The following is a 14,375-nucleotide window of genomic DNA, read 5'->3' as shown; positions in this document are numbered from 1 at the left end:
AAGTTATAAAACTTTCGTATGTAACACTGTTTTGGTTTCAGTAAGGGATTTCTATTTTACAGATCCATTGTCCAGAGCCATTTCTTAAAAAGAAAAGAAAAGGACTGACACAAATGTGAGGAGTTTTGCAATTACACTGTTTCTAAAAAGAGTTGGGATTTATATTCTGTTTCCTATGACAAAATAATATTTCTGATACCCAGCATAAACCACAGATATTAAAATCATCTCAAATTATCAAAAGTTAAACAATAGAAGATAGCAGATCTGGATGGGAGTATGATCTTATCCATTTATCTTAGGTAATTGCATGGTCCATTACCATAGTATCTGAGCACCTCGGAATCTTTCATGTATTAATCCTGCCAACTCCTGAGATCAGGAACTTCAGCCCAGCTCTCCCATATCCCAGGCTGCCTTAGGCACTGACTCATCCTTCCTCTCCTCCCATCAGGCCTGGTCAAAAGATTTTCCAAACTATAGAGATTTATTTTTGACAGAAACAGGCTTTTTCACAAAGAGGAAATTTTTCCAGAAAACCTTCAATTTTCATCCAAAGTGTTTAGGTTTTCATTGAAAACCCCCAAACCGGTGAGCCAAATACTATTTGGCTTTTTGACAAAAATTCAAAAAAGTAGAAGAAAACCAAAAATAATGTTGCTTTCCTTGACAGTTTTAATGGGAGAATCATTTCCCAGCCAATTTTACTGTGCATTTCTCTACTGTCACCCACCTGTGTCATTTATATCCATGTAAAATGGGTGTGACATACTAATGTTCTCATTCGGTAACATTTTACACCCACCCACTTTCCAGACACAGAGATAACTCCAGCAAAATTGGTATCTGACTGCTCAACACCTATGTCTGCAGCTACGATTGCTCCTGGGCCTGCCTTATCCCCAGCTTCGCTCCAGACCTGCTCCAACCCTACCCCAGCCTACTCCAGCCCCGCTTCCCTACTGGCTTCCTGAGCCCTGATTTCGGTTCCTGCCTCTGGCTCCGAACCTTTATCTCTGATTAGTGGCTTTCTGACTCTGACCTCTGGCTCCTGACGTCTGCTTCGACCACTGGGCCTGACTGCCCATGTCTTGGTTCATGACACTCTGCTCCTATATCAGGATGGATGTTTGCATTTCCCCACTGTGTCAGAAAGGCCTGCTTAGGGTCCGTGCACTGCTACACTACTATAGCTGCCACTGTGTGGCTAGAATTTCTTTTACAAGGTCCAGTCCTGCAGACACTTACTACCAGATGTAATGCTTGCTGCCATGAGTGGTATCATTGGCTCTAATGGGATTACACATGGTAGTACACTCTAGATGTGGTAGCATCTGAAAAGCATGATGATACATAGAATACGGTGGGTTAGGATACACACCCACGTACAGCAATGGGATAGTAATTTAAGAGCACAGAAATTCAGAATGAAAGGCCAAAGCTCCGTTAACCAGACACAGTGGAACAGAGTAGGAAAACATCACGGTGACCCCTCCTTACGGCCAAGCAAATGGAAGATTGGGTCTCAAGCTGGGAATGGACATCCAACCCTCTGTTCGCCATCTCTGCTGTTTGTGAGAGGGAGCCTTTCTTTGCTCATGCTGCCATTAAAGGCGGTAAATCAGATGCAGGCAGCAACCATCCACATTTAACCGAGGAAAGCGCTGAAGGGTGAATCCCACTGAAGTTGATGGGATTGCGGGGAATGTCAGTGCAGAATTTCTTTCTTTAAGTCACCTTATTCCATGCTGATATTGTAAAGGTGTCAGAGCAGGGGAAAATTTTAAATATCAGGGGCCAGATCAGCTCCTGCCGTGGGAAAGCCTGCAGAAAGGGGAAAACACATTCCTTTGGGAGAGCTGCTGAAGACCATGGCCATCTGTGTAGGTGCCTGTACTTCTGCACTGGCTCTGAACAGTGATTTTCCTCCAAGCCCTAAGGCCCCCCATCCTCCAAGAAGGTTTTCCCAGGACAGAAGGATGGGCAGAATAATTAACACAGCCTCTGGCCTCCCTGGCCCAGCACTTGTTCCTTCTGCACCTTCCAAGCTTTGGAACCTTACCCTCAAGAAGGGCTTCCCATGGAGTCCAGTGTAGATGGGACAGTGCCCTGGTGGTGGCGGCTAACTCACCCCTCCACCCCCACCAGCATAGGGCTGGGAAGAGTCATGAGGAAGGTTCCCTCTGCCTGGCTAATATTAGGGAAATTATTGGGCTCGATCTGTAGTGCAATCAGCTTCTCAGGGCAAGGATAACAGCGGAGATTTCCCCAAATGACTAGTGATTTGGGGTCCCAACTTGAGACACCTTACAGGGCCTGATGTTCAGAGGGTGCCCAGCACTTTATGGAAATCAGGTCCCTTTAAGGTGTCTCAAAGTGGGGCCCCCAAAATCACTAGTCTCTTTGGAAGACCTTGGCCTTTGGCTTTAACCTGTAGGTACAGCCCCTGTGGCACTTCATACCAAAGTCTACTACTAACAGCAGCAGGAGCAACACAAAAATAAATTAAGCACAGCCAGAACTATGAATTCTCTGGCTCTTGTCTCTGCAAGTTCGATTGTGTGTGTCGTTTCTGACATTTTTAGGCAAATGTTTAGTGCAATTATGTTTAGAACCAGCCATGTGAACATCAGACTAAGGTGTGTTCCAAAAATGAAAGGAGGGATGGATACTGCCCCGAAAAATATCGAGGGCATGAAAAGGAAACTTTGCTCCACCTCTTACTTTTCTATGTCAATGTGGCTGTAACAGCTGTTTTAATTGACAGTGCTCTGCTGCCATCTGCTGTCCTTGAAGCTTGCTCAGGGAGGAAAAAAGTGCACAGTAACCTGGGAGAGAGAAGCAGCTAAGGCTGTTTGATCAGCCTAAACAAATGAGAGGAGACTTGTCCCTGGAAAGTGAAAGGACAAAGTGGTGTAAGCAAGTCTTCCTCAATATTGAGCAGAATGGCCCCAGTTCAAAGGAAACACACTGTAGTTGCACTGACTTCCAGATAAGAAGGGAGATATGACAGGTCAGATAGCTCTTCAGCAGCTTTGATCTTCATTCTTACCATGTTCTAGACATGATTTTACTGATTCACTTGGTTATCACATAAGACCTCTTATCAACGCAAGCCAGGGGAACGGTGCATACATTGGCTCTGGGACATGTTGCTTTTCCTTCAATAATAGAATGCATCCACCTGATGCAAATGTGGCTCCGCAGGTAATTTGGACACCAGTGGTTTTCATGCTTTTATAAAACAAATAGAGTAACAGTTCTGCCCCTGTTGGTATTGACGGTGAAATACCCATTGACTAAAGAGCTCAGAATTCAGTGGCCTCTGGCTATTTCACAGATAGTTGGGGGTTTCAAACACAAATTGTCCCCTTCCCCCCTTTTTAAAAAAAAAACAAAAAACCAAAAAAACAACAACTTTTCCACTGTAAATGTCACAGATTGTGGTAATGACACTAAGGGGATTCTAGAGATGGCATTACTCAGGCACACACAGGAGGACACATCCTCAGCGGGTGTAAGCAGTGGTTGGCTCCATTGGCTTTAAGAGATCTATGCGGATTTGCACCAGCTGAGGATCTGACAGGAAGATGAAGCATTAATGGAGCGCCCAATCCTGCAGAGAGCAGATTGAGATCAATCTCCTACTGACTTCCATGGCCATTCAGCAAGCCCCCACAGACATACCAGCTCACACCCAAAGATTGTGTAAGTCCCAACCAGCACAGCGTGTTGACCTCCCATTAGAGGGAGAGCAAATAAGTGCAGCCACAGACAGACTGTACCGTTCTAGGTTGTCAGAGGCACCTTCATTGTGCAGGTCTATTGAAACCCAGGTTAGCTGCAGTGTTTTGGGGCTTTCGGAGGAACAGTGTATTATTCAGGGTACTGGGTCATCTCAGACCTAATAACTGGGGAGCTGGGAAGTAACACCAGGTGCAGTCCTGCTGCTCCAGTCCATTAAAAAACAAAGTAATCACTGCATTGTGTGCAGCACTAGATCATTTCAGTGGCTGCCAGGGGACATTAGTGGCATTAACTAGGGGACCATCTCCAGATGTATCCTACAATTTCTCATGACTGTGATGCATCACGGCACATATTTTCATTAACTTAACACCACTAAAACAAAATAAGGTGAGACAGTTAGTGTGCTGGGATCAGATTCCTTTACATTCAACAGGCCCGGTCCTCCCACCTTTCCTCATGTGATCAGTCCCATTGTCTTCACTGGGTGTGAGAGCAGGGATCAAACCACTGACCACGTGCACTTGAACCTATTCTAATAAGGCAAGAGATTGGAATAAACCCCCTTTAAGTCCAGTGCCCAAGTCCTTGGGAAAGGCTCAGGATGTGTTCAATGCCCAGTTATTACAACTCAGTTGGGTGCTACATTACAAATTGTAGCCTGATCCCATCTGGCTGATTGGTTGATCACGGCTCATACTATTCAGAGTTATATCCAACACAAATAGAAACTAGCGTGGAACAAATAATGAACAAGGAGTAACTTTTTCTAAAAAGTCACTGGAATGCCAATTCCAAGCTAACACATATACCAGTATAGCAAGCAGCTCACAGAGTATAGAAGGGAGGATGGAGACAGACATGCATCATGTCTGCACCAGGGCTTGGTTTACAGCACATATACCCCTGCAAGGGTGCTCTGCTGGTGTGGGATGCTGATTAAGTATAGCTCTGGAACTAGAGCTTGGAAAACCTGTTTTACATACAGAGACAGTATGTTTGATCCTTGCTTGGGGCCGACTATTTTGTCTGTGAGTAGCAAATTACACCTGATACCGTATAGAAAATTAAAAACCTCAGCTATAGTTTTTAAAACAATATTGATTAAAAGGCTTATACACTGTGGTGTCTTTTGCTATTTATAAGTTCAAACACAGGCAAGAAGTCTCACTTCACTACATAGCAATAAAAATAGTCTAAGTCATCAGTTAACCAGCATTATATATATGGCATATCTTTTCACCTATACAGGTGTTTCAAGGCCTGCCTTCTGAAAGAGTCAATATTTGCTTAAGATTAATTTCTGTATAAATGTTAGGGAAATAGTTTAAAAGCATATGGTTACTTTCCCACACAAAACATACACACGTGTGACGAATATTACTCAGAAATAAATGAAAACTTGATTAGATTCATTTTGTTGCCTGAATAGTTCTGGGTTTTGTTTAGGGAAACATTGAGAAGAAAAATGTCTGGAAAAAAGACCACCATCCTTGGTTCTCACTTCTATTTCTCTTTAATTATTACTGGCATTTATTTGTATTGTGGTAGCACACTGGGGTCCTAATCAGAGCTTGGTGCCCCATCATGCTAGGCGTTGTACACACAGAACAAAAGCTCATTTCCGTCTCCAAAGAGTTTATAACGTAAGTATAAATGAGAAACGGGTGGGATACAAACAGTCAGAGGGAGCACAAGGAAACAACGAGATGGACCTGATTGGCATAGGAAGCCGCAGGCACAGCAAACTCATTGCCTAGCCATTGTCAAGCGATTTTATCTTCCTGTTATCAGGCATCACCACCCCTCGTTTCCAACACTTGTCGCTGTCCCTGACCTTTTATACTGCTTCCAAGAAGTCCCTGAGTGACATTCACTGAGTGAATGACAGCGATGTCTGGGTTATGCACACTCCCGACAATCTCTGGTGAGAGCATCAGGAATGCTGCCAACATGGTGTCATGAATATGGATTCGGCCTTTGCTTCGTCATATTTCATGTCAACCTTTTTTCATTTGCTTATTTATTTATTTGGATGTAAAATGTTAAACAGATGCCTTTCCAACGCCTTTGGCACCCTGACTTCACTGCTAACACACTAAAAATTCCCAGCAATCATTTCAAACAGAAACTCAGTCAGCCAGCCACCTACAGAAACTCCTTTCTGTCCCTTTCTAGTCTAGGTAGCATGCCCTAGGCCCTCTCCAAAAATCCTGCCAGGAGTACAAGGGGGGATCCAGCTTGGGCAGCCCTGTTGACCACAGCTGTGGCAGTATGGCCTGGGGAGAGAATTGGGCCCTCAGGTAAGCCGGCACCAGGTCAGAACCATTTGTCTAAAAACGTTTTATTCTGGTGTAGTGATACAGAAAGACTCTGGGTTACTCAAAGTAATACATTGTACAGATTTCCCAGTGTCTTTGTATTACTTTTTAGACATGCTTTGGAAGCAATAAGCCATACCACGGCGTGCATTAGGAAAGCTACTGGCCTGCTTCCTAGATCGGACCAACCACTGATCTCAGTTAAACCCAGGTAAATGTGGCATGGCTCCAGATTTAGATAGGGGGTATGGTGACCAAGCTCAGAATCTGCCTTTTGGTCTTCAACCACATATCTCACAGAGCACCTCAGGCAAGCCCTCGTAGCCAAGTAATGCACCACCCCGCTGTGGCTTACTGTTACAATGTCTCACCTCCTCTGTGTCATTGGAATGCCTGGCACTGTATGCGAGTCTATTCATAACAGGTATGATTTAGCTTGCCAGCATGACAACATTTGCCACTGGGTGGGTCTTTGTCATCTCAATACTGCATTCCTGCTTCTGATCAAGGAATTGATGTTTCAGTCACCCAAAGTGAGACATATCTTGAATACAGGTTTTAAATGTTAAATAGGCAATGTGCAAAGCATTGATTTCTAGAGCAATTCATGACAGAGGCCTGCAAAATTAACATCAGTGGAAGTCGTGTCACTGACTTCAATGAGAGGAAGAACAGCCGTGAAGGACCGGACACCTGCTTAATGCTTTGACAGGGAGGTTATTTTCTTAATTGACAAATGCAGCATTTGTTTCTACTAGGGTTGCCAGGTGTCCGATTTTCATCCGCAAAGCCCAGTAGAAAAGGACCCTGGCAGCTCCGTTCAGCACTGTTGACCGGGCTGTTAGAAGTTCGGTCGGCAGCACAGCAGGGCTAAGGCAGGCCCCCTGCCTGCCATGGCTCCGCGTGGCTCCTGGAAGCAGTGGCATGTCCCTCTTCCAGCTCCAACATGTAGGGGCAGCCAGGGGGCTCCGCACACTGCCCCCACCCCAAGCGCTGTCTCCGCAACTCCCACTGGCTGGGAACCATGGCCAATGGGAGCTGCAGGGGTGGCACCTGCAGACAGGGCAGCGCACAGAGCCGGCTGGCCACGCCTCTGCATAGAAGCCAGAGTGGGGGACTTCTTCTGGGAGCTGCTTGAGGTAAACACCGCCCAGAGCCTGCACCCCTCCCCCTGTGCCCCAACACCCTACCCTAGCCCTGATCCTCCTCCCATCCTCCGAACCCCTGGATCCCAGCCCAGGGCACCCTCCTATACCCCAAACCCCGCATCCCCAGCCCCACCCAGAGTCTGCACCCCCAGCCAGAGCCCTCACAGCCCCCTGCATGCCCACCCCCTGCCCGGAGCCCCCTCCCATACTCTGAACCCCTCATTTCTGGCCCCACCCCAGAACCTGCACTCTCAGTCCAAAGCCCATAACCCCTCCCACACCGCAAGCCCCTGCCTCAGCCCAGAGTCCCCTCCTATACTCTGAACCCCTTGGCGCCATCCCCCAGCCTGGATCCCCCTCCGTCACCCCGGGACAGGACATTCTGTTCAAGGGGGGGCCCAAACCTTAGGAAAGGGTTGGAAAGATGGACGCCGAGTAGAGCCCTTGTGGAGATTGAGGTGAGGGGAGGTGATCTCATAAGCTTATTAGATGTGTGCAGGTGCCTTTATTGTATTGTTGTCAGTATGTTTTCCCTTTAATGCTTTTACCTTAAGAATAAGTGTGCTTGTTTAGAAAGACCTGTGGGGTAACTTAACTGTGGGAAGCCGTGCTGTTTATAGCCTCTGAGGAGAAGGCAAATCAGGCCTGCTTAGGCAGTCTGACTTGCTGGGGAATTCCCAGTGTGGGCAGGGAGCTGTGCAGCCTGGACATACCTTGGTCAGGAGAGAGAAAGAGATGCGTGTCTCCACCCAAGAGAGGCGACAGCTGGGGTGCCAGGAGCCTAAGAGTGTGTGCCCATGGTGGACCATAGTGGGGGAAATACAGATAGAGTTGTCCCCACTCAATATATTTATCATCGTGTCACCTAGACCTGCTCAGAGCTGCAAATCGCAGCATGAGTTTTCAAACATATTTGCAAACATTTTTTTACAACCTTTACCTAACCCTACACTACCTGAAAGGAGGTTCCAAAGAGGATGGATCTAGACTGTTCTCAGTGGTAGCTGCTGACAGAACGAGGAGTAATGGTCTCAAGTTGCAGTGGGGGAGGTTTAGGTTGGATATTAGGAAAAACTTTTTCACTAGGAGGGTGGTGAAACACTGGAATGCGTTACCTAGGGAGGTGGTGGAATCTCCTTCCTTAGATATTTTTAAGGTCAGGCTTGACAAAGCCCTGGCTGGGATGATTTAGTTGGGGATTGGTCCTGCTTTGAGCAGGGGGTTGGACTAGATGACCTCCTGAGGTCCCTTCCAACCTTGATATTCTATGATTCTATGATACAGATGGATGTATTCAATTCACTTCTTTGAAACTACTGAACTAGCTCATTTCTGAGTGCTCCCAACCTTTGGCCATATGTTTATTTAGGCCTCAGTTCATCAAAGTAGATGCTTGATTTTAAGCACATGTTTAAATCCCATGAGACTTAAATGTAATTAAGCAGGTACTTAAGCGTTTTTCTGAACTGAGGCCATAATGGACAATGGTAGTGAACTGGCAAAATACAGGAGTCATATTTTGACTTAGGCATTCTATATTTTATTGTCTTACTAATGTTCTATATTTTAACAGTGAAACAGAAACAAGAGGTTATAAACAGACACACGTCACCAAACCCCAGATTTCAACTAGATTCAAAATAGTATTTCAATGTTCTGCTTAGATATATAAACAGACACAAACACACACACACACAGTCTCTCTAAGGGCTTAATCCTGCAAAGACTTAAGCCTATGCTTAACGTTATGTGCTGTGAGTAGTTCTAGAACAGAGAAGAGGAAGGAAGGCTGGCCTAGTGGTTTGGGTGCTAGCCTCCAACTTGGAAAATCTGAGATCAACTCCCTGCTTTGCTACAGGCCTCCCGTGTTACCATGGGCAAGTCATGGGATCTCTCCGTGCTTCGATTCCCCCCATTTATAACATGGTGACAATAGCTCTTCACAGGGATGTTGTGAGGCCAAATACATTAAAGGGGTGCAGATACGATGGTAATGGGGATCTATAAGTGGAGAGAGAGAGATATAGGAGTCTTTGTGAGATCAGGGCTTCACTACTGAACTTAGGGTCTGATCCAGCAGTCACTGATGAAGGAGTGGGCTATTAGTACTTACTACACTCTTTAGTACATGGATGCAGGAGCAGGTCTGATGTAAGAATTTCCCTGAGAATCTGTTCTTGTGTATCTCTAGTCAAGCTGTGCTTAAAAATAAATAAGCCACCCAAAAGGAATTTATTTACTGCCATTTCCATGCTTTAGACACTGCCACACAAAACAAGCTGCATGAGTTAAACATGAAGTAAAGCCACCACTAAAAGAATGATAATTATTTTATCAGCTCCCAGAGTATCATCTACTACTAGTAAACTGAGCTTCAGTTAATAAGCAGACAGTGTTCAGTATCACACTGCTGCACTTTGAAAGCTAATTGAACGACTCCATTAAAAATGAAAATATATTCAAATTAAAACACCCATAAGATATGAAGAGGGAGGGGGAAAAAAAACGTCCAAGAGAGGACACGAAATGCATGAGTAATTTCCCATCAGGTTGCAGTTTCCTTAGCTGACCATGACAAGCAGAGATGAAATAGAAATTTCTATATCAAATAGAAACACAAAGGAGAGATGACCTTTGATCAAATATCTGTTTGTAGTTTTGACATGGAAATTTGCATTAAAAGAATTTATGCTGGACACTTACATGAAAAGTTAAGTCAAAGCATGTAAAGGAAGCGAGAGGTCAAACCATCTTACACAGTCTGTCAGATGAAAGCTGCATTCTCTTTGCAATGATGTTTTCAAGCAATTTAGACTCCTTAGCACAGAGCAAAGGTTTTTGTGGTGCACGTTTTCAAAGCAGTGTTATTCATGGCTTGGGAAGTTTGTTTTCAAATCCAACACCAAGCAAATCATTTTTTCATGGAATAGAGCTTTTAGGGTGATGACAACACCATACTTAAAATAACAAACAACAACAACAAAACACATTGTTCAAACACTATATTTTTAGTGATCTGAACTGTTCTCCAGGATAGACAAGTTATGCTAAGAACAAAGGGCCAGATTGTCAGCTGGTGTAAATCACCAGCTGACTGTCCAGCTCTATATCTGCAGTCCTATGACTACGGCCTTGTCCCAATTCTGCAAACTTAGTGCGACTACACTTGTGCCTAAAGTTAAAGCAGGTGTCAAAGTTTATCCGATTGGGACCTAAATGACATATTTTCTAATGCCAGTGCTTTAATGTGTTCTTCTGTTCAGGAGACAGCTGTTAGTGTTCAAAATCAGTTGATTAAGGTATATGCAAATGATTATATTAACATCTGGATATACAAGCAGATATTCTGTTATGAAATCACACAATTCTATAAGAGCAAGGAGATTTCCCCCTGCCTCCTTATCTGTAACACACAGTTTTCCTCCAGTTGCAGGCTGAATATAATGATATTGCTGGTGCAAGATTTTGCAGATGATCCCAGATTTCGTGGCTACGAGACTCACCTGATTTATGAGGTGAACGTGTCCCTCAATTCTTTTAGATCTTCTCTTTACTCCCCCTCTTTCGTACCTCTGTGGTTCCAGATTTCTCACCTCTTTATGGCTCTGACTATGAAGTACACACAGCCCTCCATTTCTCTGAGTAAGGACTGCAGGATCAGGACCAATGTTCCAATTCTGCCACCTCTCTTCTTTCATCAGTCACCCCACTGTGGCTTATTGTTGCAAATGACTCTTCTCCTCCATTATATAACGTGCTGGGTTCTATCCACAAACCTAGCTGTAATTGTGAGCAGCTGTGATTTAGTTTGTTAATTAAATGATAATACCAGTGAATAGCTTTTATGTTTTCCAAAAAGTGTTGCCACTATGTCCTGTAGTCTCCTACCTTCTCTCTCTCTCTCTCGAACACTTTCAACACTTAATACCGTGTGCCAACTTGGAAAAAGTTGGGCAACAGTAAGAAAGCGTTTCAAAACCATATTTTTTAAATTTCTTACAGGAAAATTGGAAAATCCCAATGGGAAAATATACTTTTTTTAAAAGGATTTTCCCCATGAAACTTTTCATGGGGAAAATCCCAGTTTTCTGGCAAGCTTTAACTATGTCCTATGAAACATGGCTGAGCAGTTCTGAGTCTATCCAGTAGAGGTCAGTGTGCATACACATATACTCTTAACTCCTGTATATGTGGAGGCATGCAATTTTGTCAATATTTTAAGTGTTCAGCCTTTTGAGTCTCCAAATTGGCAGCCTTTGCATTCTTGAAATATAAGCCTTGAGAAAGTTACATTGAAGAATTATATCCCAACAGCATGGAACTCTGAATAGACAACAACATTCATTCTTGCAAGTACTCATTTAGAGGAGTGTTCCAATTTTCACAGTAACCCATAATCAAGGAAGATGTCTTGGAGTACCAACCCATAGCCAAGACGGTGTTGGGACTACACAAACGTTCAGCTCACATCTATTGGAAGTGCTGCCACCAGTGATCACTGAGCTAGGAGGGCGAACTCTCTAGCTGTCTGCGACCCAAAGAGAAAAGCTCTACATGAACTTGAAAATGCTTTGGCTCGACTTGAAAAGTTTCAAACTGATAAAACTTGAATTTTTCACCGTGCTTCTTCTACCTCTGCCTAGTGGATAATTCTGACTCACAGGAGACCTCATGCTTGACACAGTGCTAAGTCTACATCACAACCATGAACTGGGCAATAAACCATCAAGAAATCTGCCCAGTTATAGGGGTGAATTTACATGGCAGTGGAAAAAGTTGTCTGGAATTTTACAGAAAGGCAAAATGGCCAAGATTGTCTTGTTTCCTCTGCTCCTTGGAGGTGTCTGTGGTATATCTAGTTCATCCCATTTTTACGAAATTTGAGTTTCCTGAATCTATTACCCAGTTTTCTGCTTATTTCAGCTACCTACTGTATTGTTAATTCATCTTAAGATTTTTTTAAGCTGTGGAAATGGATTTTTTTCTATGGGTCAGTACGGACCTGATCTAAAGCCCACTGAAATAAGTGGGAGTCAGAGTCTTTCCACTGGCTTCAATGGAGTACAATCAGGCATTATATTGTTTAGTGCAATGACAGTTAATAAGAGCAAAATTACCAATACGTTGCTCCTTTTTCCTGCCTCTGCCCCTTTGCAGTCCAGGGTCATAAATATCAGTCTGACCTCTACAAAATATTTGGAAAAATGGATAAACTCTAGCTATCTGCTGATAACTGGAACACATGTACATTTAGTTTTTGTACAGGCTGGACTAAAATGCTGCTGGACTTTTATAAAAGCTGGACTATAAAATGCTTGCTTGAAAACTCTTATCATAGAATCACAGAATATCAGGGTTGGAAGGGACCTCAAGAGGTCATCTAGTCCAACCCTCTGCTCAAAGCAGGACTAATCCCCAACTAAATCATCCCAGCCAGGGCCTTGTCAAGCCTGATCTTAAAAACCTCAAAGGAAGGAGATTCCACCACCTCCCTAGGTAACCCGTTCCAGTGCTTCACCACCCTCCTAGTGAAAAAGTTTTTCCTAACATCCAACCTAAACCTCCCCCACTGCAACTTGAGACCATTACTCCTCATTCTATCATCTGCTACCACTGAGAACAGTCTAGATCCATCCTCTTTGGAACCCCCTTTCAGGTAGTTGAAAGCAGCTATCAAATCTCCCCTCATTCTTCTCTTCCACAGACTAAACAATCCCATTTCCCTCAGCCTCTCCTCATAAATCATGTGTTTCAGTCCCCTAATCATTTTTGTTGCCCTCTGCTGGACGCTTTCCAATTTTTCCACATCCTTCTTGTAGTGTGGGGCCCAAAACTGGACACAGTACTCCAGATGAGGCCTCACCAATGTCGAATAGAGGGGAACGATCACGTCCCTCGATCTGCTGGCAATGCCCCTACATATACAGCCCAAAATGCCATTGGCCTTCTTGGCAACAAGGGCACACTGTTGACTCATATCCAGCTTCTCGTCCACTGTAACCCCTAGGTCCTTTTCTGCAGAACTGCTGCCTAGCCATTCAGTCCCTAATCTGTAGCAGTACATGGGATTCTTCCGTCCTAAGTGCAGGACTCTGCACTTGTCCTTGTTGAACCTCATCAGACTTCTTTTGGCCCAATCCTCTAATTTGTCTAGGTCCCTCTGTATCCTATCCCTATCTTCCAGCGTATCTACCTCTCCTCCCAGTTTAGTGTCATCTGCAAACTTGCTGAGAGTGCAATCCTCCAGATTGTTAATCATTATGCTGGGGACAGGTTTATAATGCAAATTGTTATAACTGAACTGCAATCAGACAAGAAAAATCTTTCCAAAAAGATCATACAAGGGAACAATTTACAGCACACAGTAGAGTGGGGTTCTTTTGATATCAGTTGTATTATTTCACAGTGGAACAGTTTCTTGGCTGGGCCTCCAGAAAACTGAAGAAAACAGAGTAAATATTTCTCTCTCTCCTCTCCCTCCTTAACGACAATGGTCAAAAGAATGGCTTCCAATGATTACCACGATGGGCTTTTACTTCTTGGAATTTATTTCTTGAAATTTCCAAGCAGAACATTTCAAGCAGAGGCAGTCATTTTCCATTCCCAGTTGTGAGAGACATTTTTGTTTGTGTTTGCCTAACAAAATGGGATCCAGGTCTATGGCCAGGGCTCCTATGTGCTACAATAATGGAAATAATAAATAATTATAATATTATAATGGAAATAATAAATAATTATATTTTTTCTCCAAAGCCTACTGATTTCCCATTGACTTCAAAGAGCTTTCTATCACGGCCTGTGTGAATAATCTTTCAGAGGCAATAGTTTTAAAATCATCATGCCAGAGAATTTAAATTGACGTGTGAGTGCAAACAGCGTAACTTTGTTTTCTCTCACTCCCAGAAGCTGGGCTGGCCATCTTGCAGAATCTATTCAACAGTAGACAGGTAAGCTCCAGTCCCCCATTCCTCACTCACACCCCAAGACACCACTGACAGAGTTGTATTAACAGCAGGAAGTTCAAATAAACTCAGCCACCTCAGGAAAGGCACAAAATTAGCTAACTTGAGGATATCTAGCTCTGTATAGGAACAGGAGGACTCAGAAAAAGAAATTGGTTCTAAAGTTGCTAACCTTGTGTGGTGCAGTCCTGGCAGTT

General features: G+C 44.0%; 1 long non-coding RNA gene across 1 annotated transcript in view; it reads left to right on the top strand.

Moving 5' to 3' along the window:
• The window catches only part of LOC311523453, a 49,124-nt gene that overhangs the window by 26,223 nt on the left and 8,526 nt on the right, over positions 1–14,375 (top strand). The window contains exon 2 of the long non-coding RNA XR_014712339.1: positions 14,120–14,163. This is a non-coding gene — a long non-coding RNA (uncharacterized lncRNA). The remainder of the gene's footprint in view (positions 1–14,119; positions 14,164–14,375) is intronic.

This window comes from Lepidochelys olivacea, assembly GCF_965140295.1.
Source record: "Lepidochelys olivacea isolate rLepOli2 genome assembly, chromosome: 7".
NCBI classification, from domain to species: Eukaryota; Metazoa; Chordata; order Testudines; family Cheloniidae; genus Lepidochelys; species Lepidochelys olivacea.
This window is presented reverse-complemented; position numbering and strand designations above follow the sequence as displayed.